Source organism: Panthera pardus, unplaced genomic scaffold (assembly GCF_024362965.1).
Source record: "Panthera pardus isolate Hobbes unplaced genomic scaffold, ASM2436296v1 HiC_scaffold_8, whole genome shotgun sequence".
Lineage (NCBI taxonomy): Eukaryota > Metazoa > Chordata > Mammalia > Carnivora > Felidae > Panthera > Panthera pardus.
Window position 1 is genome coordinate 129,644,772 of NW_026527013.1, and position 19,554 is coordinate 129,664,325.

Below are 19,554 nucleotides of genomic sequence, written 5' to 3' on the forward strand. Positions count from 1 at the left end.
AAATACATAAATATACTTAAAAAAAAAAAAGTAAAACCAATTCATCATCTACAGACCATAATTCCTAAGAGGTTCTTTAAATTAAGCTGAAGGATGTCACCTCAAAAGAAAGCCATGAATATTTTTAACAACAGTAGCAGGATTAAAATAATAAAATCTACTTAAAGCATTGTGTAAGATCATTTTTAACTTAAAAATAATTTCTTTAAATGATAAATTCCAATCCAAAAGGGAAGAAATAATCTTCAATAGTTAAAAATAGTCACTATCGGGGCGCCTGGGTGGCTCTGCCGGTTGAGCGTCCGACTTCGGCTCAGGTCATGATCTCACAGTCCATGAGTTCAAGCCCCACATCGGGCTCTGTGCTGACAGCTCAGAGCCTGGAGCCTGCTTCAGATTCTGTGTCTCCCTCTCTCTCTGACCCTCCCCCATTCATGCTCTGTCTCTCTCTGTCTCAAAAAATAAAATAACAACATTAAAAAATTTTTTTAAAAAAACAGTCACTATCAACAAGTATCTATTATTGACAAAATTCATTTTCACTTTAACAAAAAAAAAAAAAAGGCAATAAAAGGTACACAAAGCAAAAGTCAAAGTGCCAAACAACAGCACATCAAAGATTGTTTTAGAACTCCGTGAATCTACTGGAACAACTGCTCAACATTTGGTTGCTTCATAATCTGTTATTTTTTTTTCAAATATGACTAGGATAAGTCTGTCACATCCATAAAAACATTAACTGAAATTAATATGTAAATTATGGTGCCTGTGTGAGATGCCATTTCATTAATTTCAATTCGCTGACATAATTGTGTTCTCTAAATTTATGAGTTTTGCAAATGTCACCCCACAGAGAATGCACTATTTGGTGAATATTATTTTACTAGCATAAAATCCAACAATAGTTTAGTCCACAGAAAAGAGGTAATCTGATATTTAAGTCACAAAAAATTTATACACATTTCTAAAGATGCATATTCCTTGAACTAACTGTGACAGTTTTTAAAACAATTATTTCTTTACTTTTAAACTAACATCTCTTAATGGTAAATGTCTGGAATATTAAATAATATATCTTAGAGGCTCCTGGGTGGCTCAGTCAGCTAAGCATCCTACTTCGGCTCAGGTCATGATCTCACGGTTTGTGAGTTCTAGCCCAGCGTCAGAACCTGTGCTGACAGCTCAGAGCCTGGAGCCAGCTTTGGATTCTGTGTCTCCCTCTCTCCTCCCCTCTCCCACTTACGCTCTGTCTCTCTGTCTCTCAAAAAATGAATAAATGTTAAAATTTTTTTTTAATATAGGAAAAGAAACGTTTAAAAAAATCTGTTATCTTTATAAGTAATAAGTGTTAATATTTGGTATATTTTGTTTCAATATTCTTTCATGTAGACCCATGTTTTTTAAAAAGGTACAAAGGTAAAAGCAAGCACAATAAATACAATTTCATATTCCATTCGTCTTGTTTACTATTAATATTATAGACATTTTACCATATCAGTAAAAAATCCCAAAATGCAACTTTAAATGAATACATATTGTGATATCCATATGGGCCTACAAAAATATTTTTAATTATTTTTTACTTTTTCAGTTTTAAAAAATGTTTTTGTTTTTATAATTCCTTCATTAGTAAATATTTCAGGTATTTATTATCATTGGTTATTTAACAAAAACTCCTTGACATGTAATTACTGAATCAATGCAAATCTTAATACGTATCATCTAATTACTATCCAAACACGTTGAATTTTACATGCCCACCATGAGGATATAACTTCTCCTATTACCTGGAAACCCTGCTCACACTTGACATTACTGTTTAGCATTATATAGGTGGTAGATCAAAATAGCATCTCACCATTGATTCCTCTGCATTTATTTATTAAAGAGGTTGAACCTCTTGTGAAATTTTACTGCAGTAATAGTCTGCTGGAATTTTAAGTTAAACTATATTATGGTTTTGCCTATAACTGAATTATGAGCCACAGCATGATTTATAATTTATTATTGCTTGAAGTCCCATAGACTAAAATATCCTGTGTATAAATTATGTACAGAACTTTTTTTAAAAGTTCTATTTCATAAAATTTCTGAGGCCAAGCCAGAGTAAGCATCTTCTCTCCTTACTTCCTGTTACTTCAAGATGTATAACGATATGAAGAATATTATACTTAATAGAGTTTTATATTTTAGGTATTTTGAAACCAATTAGTTCTTCATCATTCTTCAATTAAGAATATCAATTATCCATAGGTAAGAATGAGAGTGCAAAAAAAAAAAAAAAAACTAAAAAAAGTTTAGCAAACAGTTGATAAATTTAATGAAAGTGTTTTTAATTTTCTTGAAACCACAGAAAAAATTTTTAATGAAGACAAAAGATTAGAATTAAAATCTCTTTTCACTGTATTCATCAAAGTTGCAGTAATTCCAAAATTGTCAACATGTAATCTCCCCCACGATTGTGCAAGTTTCAAAACACCTCAATTTTCAGTTATCTCCTACATAGCCTGATTCAGAAATCCTCTTAGCAGTATTCATTCCACGTTAAGAATCCTGCCTCTTGATTCTGGAAGAGCACAAGTCCAAGGGTAAAGTGCAGAGGGGGAGGAGAGCAAAAGGTGAAAAGGGGAGAAAAAGAAAGGAGCTGGGCATCATTGTTTCCCCCATTGTTAATACCACTTGAATCAAGAATGGAGGCAAAAGAAGCGCTTCCACACTATTTGCCACTCGGCTTTTGTGGGAAGTGCTCCCAACCTATTTTTTTTTTTTTTTAACAGAGAGAGGCTATTCCCTGGGAGCGAACCACTGCTTTTTACCACAGTCACAGCTACCAAACAGAAAGCACTAGATTTTATTTAAGAAGATGTTTGAGAGGGGCACCTAGCTCAGTCAGTTAAGCATCCGACTCTTGGTTTCAGCTCAGGTCATGATCTCACTGTTGTGGGATGAAGCCCCACGTCAGGCTCTGTGCTGACAGTGCAAGGCCGACTTGGGATTCTCTTTCTCCCTCTCTTTCTCTCTGCCCCTACCCTACTTGCAAGCTCTGTCACTCTCAAAATAAATAAATAAACTTAAAAAATATATGTATGAGACATAGACATAGCAACCCTATTAACTTCGGTTTTAGTACCAAAAAAACATTATGTAAAAGATATTTGGGGGATAATTGTGAGCCAAATATTAGAAAATATTACAGAATTAACGTTCTTAGGTGTGAAGAGGTAGTCACAGTTCTACAGAGGAGAATGTTTTCCTATTTTTTTTATGAGTATGACATTTCAAGTATTCATCTTCAAATGTCTGATTCCAAATTGCTCTCTTGAAAACTGAAATTAGGTAACAACATTCACAGTGTTGAAAATGAGGAAAATTACCACTCTCTTGTATATATGGAAAAAGAACTAGTATAAATATTTAAATCAGTTAATATTAACATTAAATGCAACAGCCTAAATAATAACAAATATACATAGACAACAACAAGATTATTGTCTTATTAAGTAAAGTGATTCAGAAAAGTTCTAAAGGGTGCTCCCTTGCACCTAAATTGTTAAATTTGCAATTCTTTAATCCTTCTAAATTGGCAGGGTAATGGTAAACATTATGGGTTCACAATGATGTTAGATTTTAAACATTACCTTTTTGCAATGTATTTCTTCTCCTATTTAAAAAGCCCCTCACATTTACTAGAGACGTGGTTTAAAATGATCTATTTAAATCTCAATATTCTTTGCTATTCTGGTCACAGGTGTAGTTGTTCTTCACATAGTAAGGAAAACTTGAGATGGATCACTATTTCAAACTCTTAAGTAGCCCTAAGAAAGAAAGACTCCAAAAAGAGGCATACAATATGTGACTATAGCAGGTATCATCTTCTTTCTATTAATTTATCTTGTGCTATGGAGCATTTTCTTCCTCTTTGCTTTAAGATATCTTTTTTCTCTCTCTGCAGTTGCTATTTGGAAAACACAATAAAAATAGGAATTATAATATTCAACTATCCATGCACCAAACTTATTCATGTATAATTTTTAGATGTATATTTTACTTTCTATAATTCAAGCTTCATTTTACTACCTCAAAATTCAAAACTAATTATTTTAGATGATATAGATGTAAGAACCAACAAAGACTTTTCTAACTATAGAGAAACAATATAATCAATTCAGCTACCAAAGTCAATGTAACTACGTGATGGAAAATAAAAGAAATATTTTGAGCATTCAGAAAATGCATGTAGATATGTAACGTATGACATATACAGAAACACAGAACATGAAAAAGCATCTAGCAAAAATTATCTCACATTGTAGATTGATGAATTAGAAAATTCCAACACTAGGTTTTGAAAGAGAATTGCTTATAAACCTTTGCTTCTTCAATAACCCAAAGTTATATACAAACATAGTGTATGATTTCATTGCTTACATGAAATTAGATATGTGCTACCCAAACCCTTAAATTTCAATAATTATATAAATGACAGTCTTTTATAGCTATTTATAAGGCAAATGGGCTTCTGTACAATAAGATACAGAATAAACATTGTATATCTTGGGGCACCTGGGTGGCTAGGTCAGTATAGCATCTGACTTTGGCTCAGGTCATGATCTCGCAGTTTGTGAGTTCGAGGCCCACGTCAGACTCACTGCTGTCAGCTTGGGGCCTGGAGCCCACTTCAGATTCTGTGTCTCTCTCTACCCCTTCCCTTCTGGTTTTCTCTCTCTCTCTCTCTCAAAAACAAACATTAAAAAAAAAATTTTTAAATAAATAAAACATTGTATATCTTGGTTTTGAAGAAGTAAACATCCCTTAAACTCAAGTCAGAAAACATAACGAATATAGAGAAAAGTTTAATTAAAGATACTAATTCTTAAAATCTATGTAAGAGAATATATTATCTAAATAGAATGACTCATTTAACCTGCTTTATCTGAGTTTCCACTCAACTTATAGTAAATCATGATGTAGTTTGCATAAATGTGTCATCGTAAACAAGTAATTTCTATGACTGTGTTAGCATATTCTCCACTCCCAGTGCTGTACGTATCTATCACAACTGTTCCTGCCAGATATAGTAGTTATTCATGTATCCATCTACCTCATTAGATACCCGAAGACTGAACCAAATCTTTCATGTCATCTGGTACAGAGCAAATACACAATAAAAGAATTAACAACAGCTAAATAAAAGTGGGAAAATTCAGCTCACCAGTACATTGATTCTGAATAGAAAAGTATTTTTTACTATTTTCAGAGGCATATTAGAAGCTACAAAGTAATCTTCTAGTATCTCGATGACATAAATGCTACCATCTGATCCTCTGGTTTATCCAAGATAAATGCAGAGGTAGAAATAAGAGAGCCACAAATGGCTTGTGGTCAGAAATGGAAACAGAAAAACATGTAGCATATAAGATGAAAAATTCTGAACTCTCCAGATACCTACATATTAAAAAGCTCCTATCTTCAGTATGGAAATGGGAGTTAAACTACATACATGATCACCTGTTTGGGGAGAGGAGGTATATAGTAATATATAACACACAGAAATAAGTAAGGGGATAGAGCCTTATGAAGCACAAGATCTGCTCATTTTTCCATCTTTTCATTGCTAGGCTGGAGAATATAAAAGCTAACTGCAGTAGCCCACTTCATGACCTCTCAGTCATAACAGAACTAATGAAAGTACAATGATCCAATCTTACTCGGGGAACTTGTATGATTTTTAAAAACAGCACGAATGGAACAGCTCTCTCGGAGTACTCTCCTATAAGCTCTTCAAAGTTAGTTTGAAAACTGTCAATACAGCTAGAGTTCTTTTCAACACTGCTGCAAGTTTGGAAGAAATATTAAAGAAGCTCCAAGAATTGATACAATTCAGGAAAAATAATTTAAACAATATTACCACAATTATGACATGTTACAATGAAATCTATCACAGCTAGAAATGAATAGGACCCCAGAGAATGTTAACGAGGAATGAATTTACAGATGACTCAGTTTACTCCAGCAGGAAAGTTACAGTCCCTTCTTGTTCCTTAGTGGTACAAAAACGATTTCAGGGGCCATAGGTTCGAAAAACATTACAAAGTTTGAAGAATATAAAAAATCAGTTATAAGGAAAAATAAGGTTTTAGATTTTATAAGCCCCAGGAAGCAAGGCTTACATTTAGGTACATAAATTAGAGGTGTGTTACATCTCAGAGTAGGTAACAGCTGGATACTGTGCAGAATAAATGTGCATGCCAATGGGTGGGATGTTCGTAATGCTGAAGGGCAAGAGAGAGATGTATAGCTTGGGAAGTGATGTGGATAATTACTTGTCATTAAACAGCAGAGTAATTGCTTCAGCAAATTCCCATGTAACTATTCCACATGAAACTTCAACGTGCCCTTGGACTACTAAACATCCATAGTTGTCTCAAACAATCTTAGCAAAAAGACAGCAGTCAATGATGCATCACACTTAAAAAGAAGATCATTGTTTTATAATTTAGTCTCACAAAACACATTAGGGACTCTAAACATTAATAACAGAAAGACAAAAACTCATTGATTTTTACATTAGTAAGACCTTGGTAAGACCTCAGAATCCACTTTTTTTTTCTAACATGCTCAGTCTATGTGTTTGATAAAGTCTATGGTGTATAAGTTTAGTTAAAATATCTTCTTCCTGTTTGGAAGGTTTTCATGTATATTCAATATCCGAGTTTCATAATAAGCAAAACTAAGAAACACTTAAGTTGCTACAGGATATTGGGTGGTATCGATGGATAGAGAAGATTCTGAGTAGCCGAAGCAGAGGCAATGGTTTAAATCTCAAAGTCCCAACATATTCTGGTGAGGAGGAGGACGAGGAGGCGGAGGAGAAGAAGGAAAAGAAGAAGAGAAGGAAGAGGAGGAGGAAGAGAAGGAGGAAGAGGAAGAAGAAGAGGAGGAGGAAGAACAAGTAAAACTACACAAACTCATGACTCCAACATAACTAGAAGATAAGAACCTCTCAACCTCAAATCACTCTTAAGTACAAAACTAAACATTAAATCCCAGCAAGCTCTCAGTGGTGCTCCAGCCATTAAGCTCATGGGGACCAAGAGCAGTTCAGGAGAAATTACACTGAAAGAAAGAAGAGGAGAGCTAATGGCAGGCCTAAATGTCTTAAAATCACTGCTAGAAAGTTGGTCCTCTGCACAAAAATACTGCAAAGTCAGCAGTTAGATAAGAGCCTGCCAAGAAAAAGGACATGACAAGGCAATGTCGGAAAAGTCTCATGTTGGAGCAAGAGAGTTAAAACAGAAAGAGAGGTTTCCTTGGAAACTGTACATAGAAAGATAAAGAAGCATGGTGGGAGGGGGGAGGGGGGTATTTAGAATCCCAGAAGACAAAAGCAAATTTAAAACTTAAGAGACGTATCACTCAGGAAACAAACAATATTTTGCCTACAGTGACAAAAGAGGGTGGCTCTTGAACTAGTAATGTCAGAACCGTCCCAACTCACTGAAAAGAACCCAACAGAAAAGCAACTATCAAAAGAAAATTCAAATTGAGACCCCAAACAATTCAACTGATGAGAATTTCACCCCTCTCCACAAGTTGGCAAGACAGACTGAAACTTTAACATAACATTCACAGCGTAAATAAATACCACAGGCCAAGCTTTAGGTAGATTAAACAAAAATTGAAAACGAGGGAAAAAAATGCATGACAAGAAAAAAGGAGGAGATAAAACAAGGGTTAACTGAATTCACAAAAAAAATGGAAGAAGAATACAAAATCATACCACAAGTGGAAACTAAATTGCAAAATGCTAAAAGGAAAACAGATTTGAATGAAAATACAAAAGAGGTATCGGAAAAACAAGAGAAAAGTAAATAAAATGAAATAGAGAAAAAAGTAAGACGGATCAGAGAGAAAGGGACTGAAATGTAAAACAGGCAAAAGAAAACCCAAAGAATGTATAAATGGAGTTCCCAAAGGATATTTTTGTACAATGGGATAGCATTAATAGTTGATACTCCAATTCAAGGTTTTCAAAAATGAAAGACCTGAATCTACACACTGAAAGGGCCCACTGGACACCAGCGGGAAAGGACCTGCAAATGATCAATTCAGAAATATATCCGAGTAAAAATTAGTGCACATTAAAGATAAAGGAAAAATTCTCAGGGTCTCCAGGAAAAAAATTCAAATAATGTACAAAAGAAAAAGAATTAGACTGGCAACAGATTTATCAAAAACAAGATATGAAATAACATACCACTGGAGCAGCATTTTCATAAATCTCCAGGAAACAAGGGAAACCCTAGGATGGATATCCAGCCAAGCTGCCTTTGAGTATTAACGCTATTAAAAACAGTTTTGAACATGTAAGAACTCAAAAAATTCTCTGTCTACAGGTCCTTGAAGAATATATTAGAAGACGAACTTAATCCAACTAATTAGTGATTAGGAAAGTTAAGCAAAAAACTAAGTGTACATGTATATCTTCATTTGTAGATGTAAGATATAAAGACAATTAAGCATGGGGATACAATATGTTTTATGTTCTATGTGATACATTATGATCTGAATGTTCTCACAAAGTATAAATAATGATGATAAAACAATGGGGTAAGGAGGAAAACCATCAGGTAGAAAGTATACTGTTAACAATTACCAAACCAGATATCAAATGGATAAAGTTTAAAATTGGGAATAAAGGCATTAATAAGGCATAAGTTCAATGTGACTACTAAAACAAAAATAAAACCTTCTAAGAAAATTCAAAGAAATTAGAAAAAAATAAAAAACTCTTACAGGAAAAAGAAACGCAGCAAATAAACCATAACATGTATAATAATTATCATATGAAATAACATGATGGAATTAAGACCAAATACAGCAGTCTTTTTACTAACTCTGAATGCACTTAAACTATTTAAAGGAAAAGACTTTTTAGTGTGGCTCATAAAACGGAACCTAACTATGCATTATAAACAAGGTAGATACTTAAAAGAAAATGAGTCAACAAACCCAAATATAAAGGGATAAGCAAAAACATATCAGGAAAATTGAAACAATAGGTGAGCAGGGATAGTAACACAGATATCAAACAAAACAGAATGCAAAACAGAAACCATTAAATGTAAAAAAAGAGGGACAGTTTTTAATCTTTAAAGCCAAAACTACAATGAAGATATAATAAATATAAATATCCGTGTAGCAAATAGCACAGCATTCGTCTTTGTAAAGCAAAAGTTCAGAGATATCAGGACACACAGAAAAAGCAAACTATTAATAGGAGTCAGTACAAGACAGATCAAGTAAACAAAAAAAAAAAAAAAAAAAGAAAAAGAAAGTAAAAAAAAAAAATTTTAAGCCTAAACATGGAATTAATAAGGTAGATTTTAGGGATGTATATTAAACTTTATATACTGAAAATAGAATATAAACCATCTTCTCAAATGTATATGGAGCATCACAAAAATTAATCCCATTTTAGTTCACAAGGAAAATATCAGTACGTTCTACAAAACAAAAATATTAGAAAGCAATACTTTCTGATCTCAATGAAATAAAACTAGAAATGATTTAATCATTTTTGTAAAAGCCTCTTCTACTTGGATTAAAAAAATATTTGTTTTAAGCAACTCTTGGATGAAAATGTGAATACAAACTGAAAGAAAAAAATACCTTTAAAAATATTAAAATTAAAACACATGAGATATTTTGAAAGCACTGATCAGAGAGAAATTCAGAGCTTTAAACATTTCTATCAATAAAGTTCAAAGAACAAATATATAAAAGGGTGCCTGGGTGGCTCAGTCGGTTAAGCATCCAACTTTTCGGCTCAGGTCATGATCTCGCAGGTTATGAGTTCGACCGCCACATAGAGCTCTGTGCAGACAGCTTGGTGCCTGGAGCCTGCTTCAGATTCTATGTCTCCCCCTCTCTCTCTGCCCCTCCCCCACTCACAGTCTGTCCCTCTCTGTCTCTCAAAAATAAAAAAAAAAAAATTAAAAAAAAAAAAATATATATATATGAATCACTGTCAAAGCCAAGCAAGGACAGCTCCAGACCTTCTCACACTTCCCATCTCTTTCTTCTTCTATCCCAGCTCTGATTCAGTCAGAAAAGGCGCCCCATTTTTCAGGACTCATGTGCACCCAGACAGTCCAGGCTAATCTTCCCACCCCTACGTTGATAACCTAAATCATGTCTGCCAAATCCCTTTTGGTCTACAAAATAATATATTCAAAGGTTCTGTGGATTAGGGCATGGACATCTGTGAGAGGGGTGGGGAGCATTATTTTGCCAACCTGAGTAACATATACATTTTCTTTTATCCAGCAATTGCACACACATATACAACTTGCACACTATTAAAAGTGAGGTAAGAGAGAAAACAAATTCATACATATATACATACATATATTTGTACATATATAAAAATTAAACTCCCAACTCAGAAAGGTATTCAAAATAGAAACTAACTTGAAAAACATGGTGTTTCATACACACATGACTACAGAAAGACAATACCCAGGTATGCCGCAAGTTCTCACTGCTTCTTTTCTACTTGGTCCTGACACTGCACAAGAGCTCCTGGAAATGGAGCTCCCTGCAGATACACGGAACCAACTGCCCCAGTGACCGAGATACCAGACTACGAAATGTAACTTCTTTTTTAATTTTTCACTTTTACTTTCTTCGTGCCATTTCTCTTGACTTTTATTTATTCCATTTCCTATCATGTCTCACTACACAGAAAGACAGAAAGAGAAAGGTAGCTCAGTTTTAGGTCAGATCAGTCTGGTAACAAGAGAAATCAAAAGTTCGAAACACACCTATTCCTTCTTCAGTCCCATCACTCTTGCATAATTAATCAAAGCCCTGACAAGCAGCTTTCATGGGCTTTTGACCCTGAGACAAGAGCAAGTTACAGGCCAAGTGCCATGAGCTCAGCAGAGATTCACACTTCCAGATGCTCTTCTGAAATCTAAACTTTAACACGGGCACAGCAGAAGGGTAGACAGAAATGGCATTCTTACAGAAGAGATAGAAACTAAAGCTTTATTTAAGCTTCCTTCACTCTTCTTAATGGATAACTTAGATATTTAAAACTATATTTGATGAAACGATGCCCACCTTTATGTAAGGTTAATTTTGAGGATGAATACCAAATTTTAAGCCTGAAGAGTTCTAAAAACTCAACTGTACAACACTAAAGGTAAAATGTCTACAGAGTGGAAATATAACAAAGCTGAATGGTGAATGGATGAGAAGAAAACATTTATACCACATGCAACAGAGGAAAGGTTATAGTATACAACTATTACATAGTATATAGTATTATAAAAAACAACTCTGAGGAAAGATAGGTAAAACATTCAATTAACAGAAGAAATAAAAATAAACCTAAGAACTTGAAAAGATGTCAAACATCACTAATAAATTAAGAGATGCAAATAAAAATCAGGATATTCTTCCCATGAAATTACAAATTTAATAGCTTTATAGCATCCGGTTATGTGAGAATATGGGGAAATTGCCATTCTCATACAATATTGGTGGGAACATAAAAAGGTGCAATTTTATTGGAGAACAACATTGTCAGTACCTATCAAAATCTAAAATTTACATGCCATACTATTTCCATCTCCAGTCATCTATTCTTGAGACACAATTACAAAGAGACACAATTTTAACTGTGAATTCTTTTAAAAAGGTGTGTAATGATATGAAAAATTTACACAAAAATAAAGGCCTGGAAGGATACACACCACATGGATGATGGTATCAACAGGGTGGGAACTGTGAATGACTAAAATGAGTAAAGAGGTACTTGTGCATTGTAACTCAGTATGTCCTTACCTAATTTTGAATTTTTACGTAAGAACGTTTTCAAGGATACTTGTATAATCTCATCTTAATAAGTTATTTTTAATGTGACAAGGAGATAAAAAATTGAAGACAGCATGTGCCTAAGATGTTTTAGATACTTTTAGTCATGATAGCCCTTCTCAACCTACCTTTTAGTCTCAGCAATATTTTTATGCTTTTCAATTTTTATCTATTTTTTATTTTGGTGGAATCCATAGATTCCTCGATCATATCTTCCAGCTCAAAAATTCTAACAGTGTATTTTCTAGATTTTTATCCTGTCTGTAGTTATGATTTACTGTCAATGACAACATTTTTCAATTCTACAGTTTCAGATTAGTTCCTTTTTGTATCCATACATTCATAGTTGCTTCTACCTGTTTTGTGGTTACATAATCTCTTGCTCTAATTCAATGAAAGTAATTTTTTCACTTATCTCCATGAAAATAAAAATCAAATACACGTGTTTTAAAGCTTTTATCAAACCCTTCCATTAAACTAATTTTTTATAAAAAGCCAATTTGTGTTCACATTATTAATCAAGTTTTCTTTCTCAACGCAGATTTCTTCATGTTTTTTTATACCGTTTACAGTGGGTAAGACAAAGTGACCCAACAAAAACTAGCACGATGAGGTAGACAAAATAAATGAGAATAGTACCAAAAACAGGTTAGCACACATCATACATATTTAATATTAGTTGTTCAAATCTTGTTTCAACTCCATCTTTAAATTTTAGTCAAGTTATTTAAAAGCAAGCCTACATTGCTATTATTTAAATTTGAATATTTGGTCTTCAGGAATATTGCAGTACTCTCTTGGTTCAATAACATTTTTATATTAGGATTAAAATTCTAACTGATGCCACAAGGATCAGCAGTTATCAGTTAAATGAAAATGCCATATTTTTTAAAGCAAGCAATCATAAAAAGTAATACATTATATTTAAAAATTTACTTTAACTTAGAAACATAAATAAATCCCGATTTGCCAGTCTTTTGAAGTTATTTGAAGATACGAAACAATTATTTAGGAATGGCAATAACAGTAATTAGTGTAATCATCCCTTACCAATTGTTTTTTTTTTTTTTCTATTTCCCATGGCTCCTAGCACATGCTTTGTAATAAAAGTATTAAATAAATTATTTGGATGGATGGGCAGAACAACAAGTATATAAATGGGAATGAATCAACCATTTAGCTCAAAGAACCAAGTCTGACTTCAAATTAGTCAAACCTAGAGTGCCTTAGTTACCCAAAGTACCATACATCTAGGGTCAGCGTTTCATTTTTTTTTTAAACAATATCAGCAGGAGTATGAACAACAACACCAACAAACATCCACTACAAATCTGCTGTGCGAAGGACTCTGTAAGTTTCATCAGAAACACACAAAAAAACAAGCAAGACTGCCTCTACACATAATCCAGGTATAGACTTAAGACACACATAAAAGGACATATTACAATTTGAGGTATCTATGCTAAGTAGCAAGGAAGTGAGAAAGAGAACAAGGTGAGACAAAGAAACAAGACAAGCACAGTACAAGCACTTCAAGGAGGCAAGAAGCAAAGGGAAGGGAAGGGAAGGGAAGGGAAGGGAAGGGAAGGGAAGGGAAGGGAAGGGAAGGGAAGGGAAGGGGGGGAGGGGAGGAAAGGTTCTGCAGTCCAGGACATCATGGCAGAGATGTTGATCTGTGGGCAATGATGAAGTCCGTGTACAAGAGGGGGTATGGGGGAAAGGTGGGTGGAAGTTGTGCATGGTCAAAGAAAGACACAGACTGTAGAAGGAAACAAACGCTTTTCTTTCTTCTTAGCATAACCTTGTTGTGCTGTAACTGTAAATATTTTAGATGAAAATCTAGGACTAAAGGTCAACCATTCACCCCATCCTCATCATTCTACCCACAGCAAACTGTTATCAGCCATAAACAGAGACTAGGTGTTCTGAGCAATCAACTACTTTGGTAAAACAAGACTTAACAGATATAACAGTAATCTAACAATCAGAATAAAATAACTACACTTAATGGTAAAAGTTGACTAACATAACTTAAACTGTCTTCGATAACTTAGAAGCCATTTAAGACCTTACAGCATCCATGAAGGGGAAAAAAAAATCGCTGTTATTTACTGAGCACCACTGTATGCCAAGTACTGCAGTGTAAGCTTCTCATTATCACCTCACTTAGTATTTACTATGTACTCTTATGAAGTATTACTTTTGTTTTATGGATAAAACAAAATCCAGGTGTCTAATATTCCTTACTCACTCATGACAGAAATAGCACTAGGTCTGATTCCACAGTCTTGTCCCTTCACCGTAATATTGTATGTGTATGTGTTTTAAAAAGAGTTACAGTTGGCAACAAGCTTTCCTAAAAATCAATCAATGAGACTATTTACCTTGAGTCTCAAAAATATTGTCCCAGAAGTCACTGACTACCTCTTTTTTTTTCTTTTTCTTTTCTCTTTTTCCTTTCTTTTTTTTTTTTTTAATCATAGTACACTACGGGTGAGTTCCTCTGGATTTTATTTGTATAAACGATTCTTCCTTCAAACTAAATTACTTTAAAAACACTTACCACAAAGGAAATTGCTAACACAATCATTATCTACCTCAGTACAAACTAATGTTATTATCTCCAGGAAACAGAAGCAACTGAATTACATAATAGAAATATTAGTTTAAAAGGTCACTGGATGTCAGAATGTATCATTTTACAGAAGTCTCAGGAGACACCATTCATCAGAAATTATAATGCCTAGAACACCAAGTTCAATGCCATGATTTAGCAGATCTTGCTCTTCCTTGGTTCATTTAGCACCAGTTATGAAAGTCTGGCAAGTGGAGTATAGTTATTCTCTCTCTGAAATATTTCCTTCCACATGCAAGGCAAAAGAAAGAAAACCAGGGAGGTCTATTTGAACAATGCTTTATTAAAAACACATCTAATATCCCACATTAATATACAGAACGTACACACAAAAATTAGCTCTGAAAGAGATGAGCTTAGTCCCACGCCCGCACTTAAAAGATAAAGAAACAAAGACTCAATAAAGTCAAAAGTTTACCCAAAGTTATAGAAATAATGATTGAAAGAACCAGAAGTCAAGAGTGGTAATCAAATTACACCATCACTCTCAACTAGATTAAAGTAAAACTGAACATGAAATAAACAAAGATATGAAGTGATGCTTTCTTTCCCAAACTCACTTACAAACTTCAACTCAACTTTTGCATCTGGACCTACATTGGATTAGTAAAGGAATTTGATGAAAACTGAGTAATTAGCCCCTGCAATACATTAAAATACTTTCCAAACACTGTGTAAATACTTAAGGTAGTAACTGGGGCTGAAATAGCATTCTCAAACCATATTACACAAGATGCCTATGTTTTAAAACACACGGTGAGAAACACATTTAGCCTCTAAATGCTAATTTGGGATTAGAAGCCAATTATAATTGCCACAGAGATATCAATCCTATGTTCACCACTAATACTACTCTTCCGTATACAAAATTCTTTAGATACAATTCATTGCCTGCAATATGTTACACATAATCAAGAAATAACAGTACAGAAGAAAGAAAAAAATTTTGGATGTCAAATGAACTAAAACTCTGCAAGTTTTTCAAGATTTCAAGTCTATGAGTCACTTTTCATAGTATACAAAGAACAAGAAAACCCATCACTATTGGAAATGCTGGGACTAAAAGAAAACTAAAAAAGACATTATTCTAGTTGTTTTTAAAAATAAATTAATTATAGTGCTCGCTTCGGCAGCACATAGACTAAAATTGGAACAATGCAGAGAAGATTAGCATGGTCCCTGCGCAAGGATGACACACAAATTTGTGAAGTGTTCCATATTTGTTTTAATGCTTTTTTAAATGTTTATTTAACTTTGAGAGAGACAGACATAGACAGAGCACGACCTGGAAAGGGCAGAGAGAAAGGCAGACACAGAATTTGAAGCAGGCTCCAGGCTCTGAGCTGTCAGCACAGCTGACAAACAAATTAATTAATTAATTATATACATTTACATTTCTCAAAATTTAAAACCGGGCATGTTTTCAGCCATATGATCCCTATTTCATCAAAATACATCCTTCATGTTCACCACATTATAAAATATGAATATAATACAAACATTTTAGAAAAATCTTTAGATTCATCTCCTAGATCTGAATATATATATCCTCTATCTCCCTGCAAATCCACTCCTAGGTTGATATCTAAGAGATATTCATACATATACAGAAAAATTTAAAGAATATTTGTAGCAGAAAAAATAACCTAACAACCTAAATGTCTGTTGACAGCAGAATGAAATCTAAATTGTGGAATCATCTGACTCCAGAGCAATAAAACTGAACTTCAGCTACACACACACAGGATGAACTTCATCTAAAGAATACTGAGTGAAAGGGGTGCCTGGATGGTTCAATCGGTTAAGCATCTGACTTCAGCTCAGGTTGTGATCTCCTGGCTTGTGAGTTCAAGCCCCATGTCAGGCTCCGTGCTGACAGAGAGAGAAGTCTTCCTCTCTCTCTGCCCCTCACCCGCTCACGTTCTCTCTCTCTCAAAAATAAGTGAACATTAAAAAAAAAGGGTATGTTTTAGAAAAAAGAATATTGGGGCGCCTGGGTGTCTCAGTTGGTTAAGCATCCGACTTCTGTTCAGGTCATGATTTCACGGTTCGTGAGCTGGAGCCCCATATTGGGCTCTGTGCTAACAGCTCAGAGCCTGGAGCCTGCTTCAGATTCTGTGTCTCCCTCGCTTTCTGCCCCTCCCCCACTCACACACTCACTCTCTCTCTCTCTCTCTCTCTGTCTCTCTCTCTCTCTCTCTCTCAAAAGTAAATAAACATTAAAAAATTTTTTAAAAAAAGAATGTTGACTGAAAGAAGTCACACAGCAAGAGTATATACTATATAACTCAACTTACATACACTTCTGAAAAGGCAGAACTAATCTATGGAAATAAAAATCATCCGGGTGAGGCAGTGACACAAAGGGAATATGAGGGACATAGGGTCCTTAAGTATGTATTACATTTGTTCTGAGATTACATCCTGGGTTTCCCAGCAGGAGTAACCAGAATTATCAGAATATAGAAATGACTTTTCCACTAACTAGCCATATGATCTTTAATATCATTTAGCCTTCCAGTGGCAAGATTAATAGCCAATAAATCTCACGTAGATCATCCGAAGATTTTTGAGAAAGATTTTAAATCATTTTTATTCATTTAACAAATATTCATTGTGAGCCTACTATGTATAAAACACCATTTCGGGCACCTGTCACTTATATTCTACTGGAGAGAAATAGAAAATATGCAGCAAACACAATGAATATATGAATTATAATGTAAACTGCAATCAGCGTTTAGGAAAAAAATATACAAGTACACACCAAATGAGACCTTCAATCCTGTCTGAACATTTCTGAGCACACATAAACACAGAAGGGAACTAGCTTTAAATAACTATTTTATTTTATTACACTCTGAAGTAAATCCTTTTCCAGGGTTAATACTCCAGCATAAATCTTCATGAATAAGTCTTGATAACATATGAAATATTTAAACATATCCTTGAAACCACAAAGGATAGAGCTGGAACCAAAAGGCAGATTTTTCAAAGAAAGAGATTAGCTCAGTGTTTCAGAAAGAACTTCAAATAATCAAAACACTTAAAAAGACAGTGTTAAAGAGAAACTTGATACTGGATTATAGAGAAATAAATTTATTCTGGAAGGAGGTTTGATTTGACCTATAAGACCCTTCTGGGGTTTTATTTTAAGAATAAATTAGCAATTAGGAGTTTTGAAAATATGTTAAAGTATTATTTGCTTTTAAAATATTACTGCACATATACATTAATAAAATGAATGAATGTCATATACAACTTACATTCATAATAAATTGATATTTAAACTACTCGGTATTATCTTGTATACCTTAAAAATGCTGTCATTATTACATGTAAGTGTAATTATAACAGCAATAAAATTTTATATCCCTCTTACTTTTTCCTCTTGAGCATAATGTCTAAAAGCATTTTAAATATGTTAACTTTTCCTGTAATTCTAGGTATGCTAATAGGAATATTTGTGTTAGTCACCACACCCTTTTTAATAGAAAAAGATATACAAATCTCTAAAAATTTACAGGATTTTTAAAAGTTAATTTTAATATCATTCTAGCATAAAAGATGTGCAAAAAATGAGCCAAATTTTAAAAAATGCATATCCTAAATCACATTGTTTAAAAATTCAGATAACAGAATAAAACAACACTGAGGCCTGTTTATGCCACACTGTAATGGTTTTAAATCATAGTTTGAACCCAAACTGAAAATCCTTGTAACTGCCTGTTACATATACAAGACATTTGTAGAATAATATCAAGTATTTATTGAGTGGTTGTACCCCCTTCGAACCCATTTTCCACACGATAGTTACCATGGTCTTTCTAAAATGTTATTTTATCGGGATGCCTGGGAGGCTCAGTTGGTTGCGCACCTGAATTCCACTCAGGTCATGATCTCATGGTTCATGAGTTCGAGCCCCACTCCAGCTCTGTGCTGACAGCTCAGAGCCTGGAGCCTGCTTTGGATTCTGTCTCCGACTCTCTCTGCCCCTCCCCTGCTCACTCTCTGTCTCTGTCTCTCTGTTTGTCTCTCTCTCTCTCTCAAAAATAAATAAACATTTTTTTTTTAATTCAATAGTAATTTTATCATGTCATGTTCTTTCTTTTTCTTTTAATTGTTTTTTAATATTTATTTATTTTTGAGAGAGAGAGAGAGAGAGAGAGAGAGAGAGATCATGAGCAGGAGAGTGGCAGAGAGAGATGGAGACACAAAATCCAAAGCATACTCCAGGCTGTGTGCTGTCAGCACAGAGCCCAATGCGGGGCTCAAACTCTTGAGCTGTGAGATCATGACCTGAGAGGAAGCTGGACGCTCAATCAACTGAGCCACTCAGGTTCCCCAATGTTCTTCATGTTCCTTCTTAAAATTATAATTAGCTTTCTTTCTACCACAGGATCACACCCAAGTTCCTTAAAATAACTTTGAGGTAGCATGCCCTGCTTACCTATACAGATTTACCTCTCCCCACTCCACCTGAACTTAATTTTTCAACCACATGTTTTCAAGTCATGTTCTCTGAGCTTTGTGGATTCCCTGCTTGAAATATGAGCTGTCACTTCTGACAGAAATAGGATACTATTTCCTCTTCTTTCTTCCTGTCTTCTTCTCAGCTTTCAACATTCAGCTGAGACAAGACATGTCCTTCAGTGAGAAGATTTTCCTGCCTTCCTTCATACCCAGTGCTTCTTTCCTAAAGCAGTCTCATACCGAGCTATATAATTTAATGGTCTACCTTCCCCACTATCAGCAAGACAGGGACCATTTCTCTGTATCACTTTTCTGTACCCCGTGATATTTAAAGAATTCATTATCTCTTGGATAAATGAGTGAATGATATGAATGCCAGCCCTCAATATAAGTGATGTAAGTGCTGGGACACAACACAAAATAAGAATATATTTCCCACGCAAGTAATTTCATAGTCTAGGAATTTATTTCCCACACAAATAATTTCATAGTATAGGTGTCTGCTTAAAATGAAAACAGAATAGAGAAAGAGGTGACACGACCTTGGGGAAATTACTTAACCT

At 34.3% G+C, this 19,554-nt stretch overlaps 1 protein-coding gene and 1 non-coding gene across 10 annotated transcripts in view; one reads left to right on the forward strand and one right to left on the reverse strand.

The window, feature by feature from the left end:
- Positions 1–19,554, reverse strand: part of IMMP2L (inner mitochondrial membrane peptidase subunit 2) — an 882,864-nt gene that overhangs the window by 656,819 nt on the left and 206,491 nt on the right. The window lies entirely within an intron of this gene.
- Positions 15,636–15,742, forward strand: LOC128775721 (U6 spliceosomal RNA). The gene has a single exon (XR_008420701.1). It is a non-coding gene; the product is annotated as a U6 spliceosomal RNA (small nuclear RNA).